The 11,810-nt window shown below is 45.8% G+C and overlaps 1 long non-coding RNA gene across 1 annotated transcript; it reads right to left on the minus strand.

Annotated features, from left to right (window-relative positions):
• Positions 1–1,889: 1,889 nt before the first annotated feature.
• LOC119404692 (uncharacterized) lies at positions 1,890–4,536 on the minus strand. Its single transcript, XR_007417488.1, has 3 exons — positions 4,439–4,536; positions 3,053–3,212; positions 1,890–2,120 (listed from the first exon to the last, which is right to left on the minus strand). It is a non-coding gene; the product is annotated as an uncharacterized LOC119404692 (long non-coding RNA).
• Between the last annotated feature and the right edge of the window lie 7,274 nt (positions 4,537–11,810).

Here is an 11,810-nt window from a genome sequence, read left to right on the forward strand (position 1 = left end):
ACGTGAGTGAGTGCTCTGGGTGGAATGGACGTGAGTGAGCACTCATGAGGGTGAGTAGGCGTGAGTGTGAAGTTGCAGATAACTCGCGGGGTCTGGTTTGATAGCCTTTCTGTCACATTTAGAGTACAGCTTCTTCGGAGAACGAAACGGCGAGTTGGCGGCCGCACACGGTTCAGGCCAACGGTTCAGGCGGCATCGCGGACGCCATGTTTACTGAGACTGATGCTCGAGTGCTCTGAGAGAGCAGGCGTGAGGAAAATGTGGTGCAGGTGTGAGGAAAACGTGGTGCTATCCAAAAAATAAAGACAGAAACAAACTTGAAGTTTACAATAACATTATTTCACGAATGGCTTCCCATACTCGTTCTCTTTTTATAATGAAGAATCTGTATTTATTCGAGCTAGGTAACTTTTCGAATTAGAAAATTAATATAGGTACTATTTCATGGCGCGCGGCGCATGCAGGCACTTTGGCTCTCGTAGCTTCTACAGTGGTGCATACTGGCTAGTCTGCCGTCTCTGCGCCGTCCCCATGCAAGGCCGCGTCCGCGCAACGGATGCTTGCACAGGGGGCGCTGCGATCCATCGGAGCGCCTGCACGGTGCATGTCGCGCAGGAGGAATCGGTGGAGTATCGCGCCTTGCCTTTTATTTTGCGCTCCCGCATGAACTCCACGTTTTCGTTCTGTTCGTGTGGACAGAGGCTGGAACATCTTGAACCGACCAAACATTGCATTCAACGTCGTCTCTTGTCTGGACACTGCCGTGATCACACTAAGATCAGTGGTGGATCCAGACACTCATTTAAGAGCGCGCAGTTACTCGAAGCAACACCAAAGGGCCAAAAATTGGCTTTCATTTTTTTTTCTTAAGGCAAGACCTCGACGTCCCCACGTGGGAGGCCTAGGCCAACAAACCTAAATTGCTGGTTCATAATAAAGTTTATTCCTCCTCCTCCTCCTTAAGGAGTTACTGTTATCACAAGACTGTCATCATTATACATATGTTGTTAAATTGTCTTTACGAAGGTACCAAACATTTCTGAGATCAGTTTTTAATAAGCAAACAATTCTGAGAGTGAGAACGTTACTTCAGATATATTTAGTGTGCTAAGTCTCGTAATCATAAAGGTTGGTTCTCGGTGTGTTACGGAGACAATAAACGCAATGCAGTTCTCAGAATGGGTGAGTATATTAATTACAAATATGTTGGAGAAGATTTTTTTAACGATAAGTAAGTTCATGCGATTAAAGTGTTATTAGATCTATTTACTGTCCTACAATATATATATATATATATATATATATATATATATATATATATATATATATATATATATATATATAAAGCTTGCTGCGGTCCAGGGAGGCGGCAGCCGGGAGACTATATAGCTATAGTGCCTAGAATATACTGTATATTCTAGGCACTATAATATATCTCTACAATGAAGCCACAAATAAGTTGCGCCTCCAACAGGCTCAGACATTTACAGCAGAAGCTTGGCACATCAGAACCATCCCTACCAGCAAAATTTGCTTGGCCCAAGCATGGTAAATCATCAATGGCCAAGCTGTCCATGAATGGAAAGTTATTGGAGGCCAAGCAAAATATGAGCTTGGCAGTTGTAACAAGCCTACCATTGGCCAAGCAAAGGAAGGCCGTGCTTGGCAAATCATTGGAAACACCTCTTGCCATGGTTGGCACTGTAGTGGAACACCATGCAATAACCAAGCATGTTCTAGATACGGAGGCCAAGCATTTTGGCCAATGTAATTTCTGGCACATTTTTTGTAGTTTTTTGTCTTGGATAAAATTTGATGCCCGGCTACTTTTTTCTACATTTTTGTACCCCCCACCCCCCAAACAAGCCACAAGGCAAATATTTCTGGTGCTGCAGGTTTATTTTACACTGAATATATACAAGGCAATACGCCATTTTTATATTCCTTCCTGAACTCTTGCGATTATAAAGTGTTGCTTGGGCTTCTGTTGGAGTCTTTCATCAAGGTGGCAGGCCGTCTTTGCATAAGTGCACCTTCTTGATCCACAGCGAACATGAGCCACCTTTTTGTTATGTCCGAAACAGCTGCGTCAGTTGTGTTGAACAGGGTACGTCTGGCACCTGTGAAATACAAGGAGACAAAAAATCATGAGCTTCTCTTTAAAAAGTCATTTCTCAGGCTTTCAACAATTTTCAACACATAGCGGGAACATTTGTTGGAAGGCTAATCGGTTATGCATGATTATGAAGATCAGAACACATGCACAGACAGGAAGAGTTGATTGGACAGCATAATGCATATTTTTTTTCACTTTCAACTACAAGTTTATTAATGGAGTAGCTTGCGTAGTTTTGTGAGAACCCCATCAATATGAAACAAAAGATGAAGAAATACAACAAAAAATGTCCCACTTAATCTTCTATTCTGGCACCCTCTTCCAGAACAACATATATTCTTTCAAATTATAAAAGATCATACTTTTTTTGCTGATAGCACTATGGAAGGAGCATTGGCGCACGAGCACTCTATTATGTCCTTGTTTTCTTCCTGTACGTATGTCCTTTAGATTTATGAACGTTGCTGGGATAGTCGATGTACCATAATGTTGTTGCCGGGTAGCTTCTGTTGTGTCCTGCTGCTTAGCAGTGCTGCTGACTGTTAAACAAAGAAATTGGTTATGTGCTCTGGTTCTCGGCTCCTAAAAATAGGAACGCCAATAAAACAATAAATAAGACGATCGAACACTGCACTGGAGAAGCACCTTGGTAGTAGTGAAACTGTTTGTGTCAATGCTGATTCTTGCTCCTGATGGCACAAGTTGGCAGTATTCATGAAGGCAGCATATATAAACTCTGAAAAATTTGTATCAGTTGGACAAGTTTCCAAACAAACATCAGTAATACAGTATACTGGTCGCGGTGAAGCATTTTATAAACAACTACGACCAAAATCGCAACATGGAGAAGTCTACATAATACTGAACCTCATAACGAGAATGTTGTCCTGCCAGAGCAGGAGAGAAAACTAGAATTTGTTTTCTACTGACACTTACCAAGGAGAAACAGTAGCACATTTGCCAGGCTTTTAAATGCTAATTTGTTCTCAGAAACCCAGCTGTACTTCTGTACGACCATTTTAGATACAATGAGCTGGAGCTGCCTGTGCATGGCGTCTTTAGCACTGCTGCCATCTTCAAGGGAGAAATAGCTGATCTGTAATAGAAAAGCAATAAATAAATCATCAAGTTTATCAAAGATGTGTTACACATGTTTTAAAGCTTGGAAAGAACTCATTACATTCAGAGGTTGTGGTGCCAACAGAAAGATAACTTTGCAGTGATAAAACAGCATTATTTCATCATTTGAAATATTCATTATACATTCTACGCGGTACTTGTGTGGACTGACAAAAGCTATGCCTTCATGGTGGAAAATTGTGATAGCTGAAATTTCATCATGACATTATTTTAAAAGATGGATTCGACTAAAGTAGAAAAAAATGCCGAGAAATCTCATTGCGTCAAGCAGGGCGGCTGCCCGATGCCCCTTTGACAAGGCACGAAATGACGTACGTAAATGAAAAAAAAAAAATACACCTGTGGTTGAATTTGCAAGGCAGAAGATCCCACGACTTCCTTGCATTCAACTGCACCAGCCTTCACATCTAATTCGCCTTGGAAATATGATCACATGCACAAGCTTATAATTCCTTATTAATTAATAAGGCGCTGGCATCGACTCTAGATCGCACGGCGCGTCAGCATGACAATGTGGCAACGCGAGGCACTCCTTCAGAAGCGAACGAGAAATCGCCGCGCACGCCGACCACACGCCACTCGCTGCTACGTGTTAAAGGGCATAGCCTCCTCGATAAATGCAGGTTCCGGACCGCTGACACCAATGTAGTCGACGCATTTCACTTAAAGTGCAGTATGAACAACACTTGTCTAGTGCGGCCAATCGTCCGATCTGGTCGCCGTCCTCTGCGAAAGTATACGACGCTCGACGCTGCTTGATACAAAGTACGGTCATACTGCATACTAAGTGTAACCTTGCATCTACCGCGATGTAGCAGCTACAGACTGCGTCAGCGGCTCGGCAACTGTCTTTCGGACGTGTGTTGACAGGTGACAGTCCGTTCAGTTTATGACATATCGCGAATAGTTTTCACAGAAAACCGTGGATCGCGCATAAAAAATTAAGGTGAATTAAAGCGATGCTCGAACACCGTACAGAAGAACGTTTGGCATATGCCCGGTTTTCGCTAGTAACATGGGAAAACTACGGCATGTGCAATCACACACATTGAAAAGAGCTAGGACTACACATGCACTACGTACGCAGCATCCGCGAGTTTCGTCTCAGTGAACCTCGTTATCGAATCTCATATTGCATAGAGGGTACAAGGGCAAATAGAGAGACTGCTGAAATTTACTCACCATCTATTTCAACTTGAATTAGAAGCTCGTCGCTGCACAGCACACCTCCACCTTCAACCAACGCCGTGCGAACAAGGAACAAGGCGCGCGAAGACGACGCGCAGTCATACACGCGTGGTTGGAGAGTGTATTCGGTGCATGCGAATACACGCTTAAAGCCACACTAACTGCAATATTTTTAATGACTTGTGTACTATTACACAAGCGCTTAACGGCCACTGCAGTTTGTAAATTCGTGAAATTTGCCTGTTTGGATGCACTGGTGAACTATTTTTTTTAGCGCACTAAGGTTGTGCACAGGCCGAACCGTGCCGCGCGCGGGAAAAGGTGCGAAATTCAAACGTCGCACTGCGCGCGCGCGCATGTACAGGTCTGGTCCTCTGGATAAAAAGAAATAAAAAATGAAGTATTCCGTAGGGCAATCAGAGCGAACTGAATTAATGACCGGAAAAAATATTCGCACGTGGCTATTTGGTAGTGGTACGACTTCACGACAAACTGTACTAAAGAAACGGACACAACCGCTCCTCCGTCTCATTTTTTTAACCGCTTGTACGTGTTCGTGCGCCACGAATTTCCATGGAATAGAATAATACAAAGAAGTGAGTATGCTTGATGGCCAAGCACATTCCGAGAACATTGGCCAGCACCCATGGTACGTTACAGAAAAGCCCTTGGCCTCCATCTTAAATATCGCAGATATATTTCAAACCTTTTGTTTCGTTCTGTTAAGTGGTAAGAGCCAACAACTACGGGAAACACACACTTAAAAAATAAATTGGCCACTTTCGCTGCCATCTTATCCATATTTTGCATGTAGGCCATGCCCTTTTCTATCACGCTGTCAGGGCATTGGCCAATGATAACGGAAGCCGATGGGAATCCAAGATGTGTCCAATGATCGGCCATCGGCCACTGCTGGTAGGGATGTGTATCAGCCGAAGAACAGACATATGGTATCTTTTCCATGAGTACCTTGCCACAAGGTTCGAAATTATAAAATGAAAGGGGTGTTGGCTTTCATAATGTGCGTTGTATTTGGTTTTTGGCTCATCCACTGAAAATATATAGGTTCGTTCTTCAATGACACTGCTGCATGCCGAAATGAGCGGGAAATAGGCTCGAAGCGCAGCACAAGAACACATTCGCGGCACAAGAAATACTCAACCAGATGTGTCGTTCAATGTCAGTTTGCGGACTGCTCGCCCACCGCACATGTTTCGCGCTGCTTATTTCTTTCGTTTGCTTTTTTTTTTAGGTATAGGGATAGCTGACCGTTCTCTCGCATCGTAGTACAAGGTATTCGAAATCGGTTACATTTCCAAAACAGAGAACACACATGACAGACTCGCGCTGCTTTTTCGCCTTTCGGCTATTCACGTTTAGGTTGTTCTTCGGTATAGGTCTCCCATTCGCGAGCGGGTAGCGAGCACACATGTCCTCGTGAAAGTATCAAAATAGAAACACTATTTTTTATACGCTTTAGACCACCGAAAAAGAGCCTAAAGTGTCCCTCCAACAAGCGACGATCGAGGATTCGTCACTGTACAATGGCTTCACGTGAGAAAGCAGAAACAGATGGTTTTATTCCTTCCAGGCTGTCAAAGTGTGACGCTAAAGGTGATGCCAAGCATCACGAATGCTCATATCTATCCCAATGCATTGGAAAAATTAAGGATGGCACCCTTTTCAACTTTTCGGCGATGAATTAAGTCATTAGGGGTTTATTTTTGTATTCCGACAAAGTCGAGAAAGCTTGTGGCCCCGTAGCCAATTCTCAAAGCTTTATTAAAAATATGAACAGGTTAATTAGAATAATGACCTCCCGAACGCCAAAAAAAAAAGCCCTCTACCCAAATTCACCTAACTGTGCGTTTCTGAAAGAATTTCTCGGTTATTTAAAAGAATGGGAGACACATATGCCACCAACACAATCGGCGGTTTCCTTTCATCGAGCACAGCAGAAGGGCTCCGTGTCACAATTGAGAGCACAGTGCAGCTGCTCGAATTCCTCAGGTCTGCTGGTTTTAGATATTTGATGACCTCAAATTTAAGCCAGGACAAAGTGGCAAATATATTTGGAATTTTGCGGCAGTCTTCTGGCACAAATGATCATCCCACTGCTGCTCAGTTTTTGATTACTATAAATGTCCTTGCATTTTACAACCTCGCAAGACCACCAAAGTCGGGGAACTGTTCGCCGCAAGTCATCAGCTATCTTTTATCTGGGAATGACATAAAGTCACACACGCCTGCCACAATTGACGTCGTTGACAGCCTCATGCATTGATGGTGGAGACTTCAGTGGCGCGGAGACTTCAGGCCCAGACCACAGTGCATACGTGGAAAAAAAAAGCCACGATATGCTGACCTACTACATTGCTGGTTATGTGGCGCGTAAGACACTATAAAGAAGACACAGTGCGAGACTTGTGCAACATGTCTCACATCAGACAGAAACACAGCTACGGGGAGTGATCAGGCCTCCCTATTCACAGAGCACTTTGATAACGGAGGCCTGATATACCCCTCCGGACCTCTCAAAGCAGCTATTGCAAAACTTGAAAATAGCTTTACCACTTATTTCAGCGTGAGTAAGCTGCATGAAAAGAGCATTGTGGATTTCAGCGCTTTCTTGAAAAACACAGATTTGCCTCATCTGGGATGTGAAGAACATTTAAATTTCATCACAAAAAGCCTCCATGAAGTTCTGCATTTTACTTAGATTCCGCTTCTTCGCGAAATCACTGAACAGCGAAAGAGAAGTAAAGCGGCAAAGAATTAAGTTGCTAAAGACGAGAAGATGCAATTAAATGACGCTGACGAAACCCATGTCAAGGAACAAATAAAGATTAAAAATTCTGATGCTCTCAATTCTGCCTCGTGAAGTGATAAGCAGGACGGATGCACTGAGGGATGGTGGTCATCACTGGGAAACTTGTGTGACGCCAGACTTCGTGCTCTTCTGCAACTTTAACTAGCGCTAAGGTATTCCTTACTTATCTGTACTCAATGTCACGTTCTGTAATAAAAGCAAACACCGCAGGCCTTCGACATGAAAAGGTAAGCAAACGCGAGATCGCGGTTGTAAACGGCTCCGCCAGCCCACCCGTAAGCGAGAGTCGCGGGCGGGGCGTCTGCTCAAGGAACTCCGATTGCGCGCAGCGCCACCGCCGCAGGCATCCCCGAGAGGACGCGGCGGAGAGCGGAGACGGCAGACTAGCCTAGACTAGCCAGTATTGGCCCCGAGGAGTTACGGAGTCGCCCTCTATCGGACGCGCCTCGATTGCGTGCTAGGCAGGATGCCGCCGGCGCGCTTCCCATAGGTTTTGCTGTCGGCGCTCTACAAAAACACCGCGCGGAAGCCCTCCAGGGCATTTCTGAAAGTAATTTCGAAATGAACTGTGTTCTTTACTGTCAAGATAATCATTTTCGACGAACTGAAAGCACAAGATAGTCTACAGTCGCTGTCTCTTTGCAGAAAACCTAGCACCCGCTTCACGCTGTCACCGCGTTGGAGACCCCTGAACCGGCTTCTTACGCGAAAGGTAGTCACTCGCTGAGTGCAAACTATGTGAAATATCTCGTTAGAGTAGACTGCTTGTATAACCAAACGGAGCATAACAGAAAGAAGCCTCAAGCCAGCGATCGCACGGGTTCGCGACGACTGACGGTGCCTCTGCATGTATGAGCGTCTGCATGTATGTTCGTACTGATGGTTTCGCTTTTGCTACGAGCGCGTTTTGGCACCGCGCTGTGAACTTTAGGCCGCAAAATATGAGAATTTGTGAGTGAACAAACAACTGCTGTTGCGCGGAAGCTATCAGAGCAGTTCAAAAACAATTTCCTTACAACTGCGGCTTCGGTGCGCATGGCAACTTTGTGATCTGCCGTCCCGACGATTCAGTGTTCTTTTTTTTTCTTTTTCGGTGTAAATTCGCGTACGTTTCAATGTCATTTGACAAGTTCTCTCGCACTGCGTATTGATCGGTCTTCTCAGCGGGCAAATTCCGCTGCTTCTGTTTCTTTATTCAGCGCACTCGTTTCGTTTGGTGCTCACACAAAACGTGAGCAAATGCGACGCCTTTTTTTAATGCTCCTTAATTATCGTTCCGTTTGCATTCCAGTGAACTTGCCTCTCTCTGTCATCGACAAATTCATAGACCAAAGCTTCAGCACTTCGAGATTGCTGGTGGAAGGAGAACCAGTCTACCAGACCGAGCATGTATAGTAGCATGCGACGCCTAGGAAAAGAAAAAAAATACAGTAACGTTTGCCGGACTTGTTCTGCAAACGTCGGCTGTGAACTAGGACCCACATGAACTTGAAATAGCGGTGAATAAAATAGAAGGTATTGCAGCAACCAGCAGCCGCAAGACAGGATAGTAATTATTTGGCGTGTACTCCAGCAATTTTGGCAGCAGTGTCGTGTCTAACGCCAACAGGGTGGTATCTTTCCCCCGTAAATAAATGAGGCTCCAAGAAAATACATGGGGTTGGCCGGTTGGCCGATCACGGAGGCAAAGCAAAATTTATGTAGCTTATGAAGCAATGCATGCCTCATCAAATGGGAAGGTTGCCCGTCGGAGTCCCGCGTCGGCGGCGTCAACACGAGTGATGCAAAAAATAATTGTCACGTGATGGTGTCACCATATGACGTCATCATGACGTCACAGATCGCCAAAAATGTAGCGTCATTATGACGTCACATAATGTGACGTCACATGATGACGTATTCACACGTCATGGTCGCTTTGCATTGCCTCCGTGATCGGTCACGGAGACCGTGCAAAACCGCGTTAGGTGCAGAACGCTTTTGGAGGGGGGCGCGGGAGAATCAGTACATAGACCGACAAGAAGAAGATGGCTTTCGCCTTCTAGTCATCTTTAACGAATGCATAAGGGACCCTGTGCGTTTATTAATTCAACGTATCTAAACAATGACTTGCGCATCTGCAGCCGATTTTGTGGACGCTGAGCACAGGGCCGACGATCAAGAGGTCGCATTGGAGGGTTCTGAGATGGCATCGCACGTGGTAAAAGGTAGCGCTTTTACCATCCTGTGGCAGATAAGCATTTGGCGGCGGGAAGCGCGCGCGAGCCATCATATCAGTGCGCGCTGTCTACTACTCACCGAACATCGCAGGCCCGACGCAGTAACAAAAGTCTTCGTCGCGGAAGTGCTTGTTGCACACAAGACTCGTAGCGGATGGCTACTTGCCGGTTCTTAGCTTTACAACCCATGCTTCACGCTGTTTCTTGTCCCGCGGTTACCAGTGCAGGCTGACACTGGGCTCCTTTGCGTAAGCGCGGCACTGCGGCACCGAGCGGTAGAGCCCCATGTTCGTCGCCTTCGGAGGCAGCCACTCTATTACAATGGTTTCAATTGAGTAGAAAATGAGAGAAAACTTCCGAATTTGAACAGACCGCAGCGCATGTGGGACTTGAAACTCGTTTTCAAAGCACGCGGCAGTGCGCCACAAGCAGCCGACGCGGCCGCTGAGACCACGTGATCCTGCCAAGCACGTCACGCCGACGGTGGCGCCGGCGTTTCCAGTGGTGGGCCTCGAGGCCAATAGCAGCGCGGCTTCGCTCGAGCCGACGATAAGGCGAGCATCAGAATATCGGGATGGGTCAGTCGGATATGCCGACGCACTCTCGCTATCTGCAGCTCGTCTCCTGATAGAGCGCGCTGGCATGCAGTTTCGCCCCGTTTGGCCACAGCTCGCGTGCTCCGTTTTACTTTTGGGGCACCTGTACATGAGTAAATCCAGTCCTCTGCAAGCCTGACTGGACTGTCATGAGCGCAGTGTCGCTAGACTAATTCGTCATGACCGCAGCCTACCTGTTGCCGGCAAAACACGCTTAATGAAAGGCTTGAAAGCGTGTTGGTTCCGCGACACGGTTTGTTCGTTTTTTTGCTTTTGGCATGTAGTTCAAATATTTTTGACGCAATTATAGGCTTCTTCCTGTCCATGAAAATGCATGTAGCCAGTTTGAAACATTGTGGGCCTTTGCTTCTGATACTGTCACTCAAATACATGTAATGGACTCACTGATGCTTTGAGAAATCGTTTAACAGGAAATGTCCCCGGAGCCAACGTTTTGACAAGTGGTCTTCGTCAAGGCAATGCTGCCGCGCCGACGAAGACAAGTCAACTTGCCGAAATGTCGTCTCCAGCGGCATTCGCTGTGATTGAGTCAAGTACTACGCAGCCTGCTCTGGGTTCCATGTTTGCTCATTATGTGCATATTTCAGTTGTGAATTAAAGCTACTTTTGAAGATTGACACTTTCACAGTACGTGTATGTCTGTTTTTTTAGTAGGAAACGTGTGAATAAAAAATGATTTAAAATATACTTGTGCTGATCGAGTTTTGTCTCATTGAGAAATCGGTCAGCTTTAGTTTGTCCACTTCGATACGCAACAGAAAGACGATCTCTGAAGGCGGCCTTGCACCTTCAACAGGACTCGTGTTTAGAACTGCGGCACATTCTGGGTCCATGGCAAAACAGCATCTGTGCGTTACGCGCAACGAAAGCGCTGCTGACTTTCTTGCGGGCCACAAGCTCATCGAAACTCTGTAAACAGTGTAGTCTATGTATGTGTGTGTGGTTATCAATGTATATATCATAATCATCACCCTGGAGCACCTAGAGTAGCATGTCAGGCGAACAGCCAGGCAAACATCTCCAGCTTTTCATTAAAACATTTCTCCCTCTCTCTATTCGCAAATATGAAGGCAACGTTCACTAACCAAACTGTTTTCTTTTCCCCTGCTTACTGCTTTTACGCACTTTTAACGCGCAGTAAAGGCACAAGAACGATAAGGAAAATGAGATATAATGATAAGGATGGTTTGTGGATACGGGTCTGAATTACCTGCTTTTAAGGAACTTAAGCGATTTGCAGGCACAATATGGAATCGGGTCGGTCGTGCAAGGTAGGAAATATGTTCGGCATCATTGGGACAGGCTTTCGTCCTGCTGTAGACATAAAATTACCTGATTACTACTACTACTACCATACCCAGCAATTCCGGACATCGCTTTCAGTTCGCGGCTTTTTGGCACCACGTGGCGTACGGACCTTAAAGATTCGTAATTCCCGCTATGACTCCGACAGCGTAGCGGACACAAAGACAGACGACAATATCGGCTTTCACCACCACGCGCGAACCGGCAATCGCCGACTGATAACCGCAACGCATGCGACGAGCGGGCTGCTGCTCAACTGTGAATCAGCACTAGTTTTGTTGCAAAGTGGCTCGGTCTTTCTTCAAGACGGCGGAACCTGGAAAGGGCGTCCTGCCCTTCCTCTCATTTTTCTTTCAATATTTTCCGAGTTTCTTCCATATTTTTCGTCCGATCGT

This window comes from Rhipicephalus sanguineus, chromosome 9 (genome assembly GCF_013339695.2).
Source record: "Rhipicephalus sanguineus isolate Rsan-2018 chromosome 9, BIME_Rsan_1.4, whole genome shotgun sequence".
Lineage (NCBI taxonomy): Eukaryota > Metazoa > Arthropoda > Arachnida > Ixodida > Ixodidae > Rhipicephalus > Rhipicephalus sanguineus.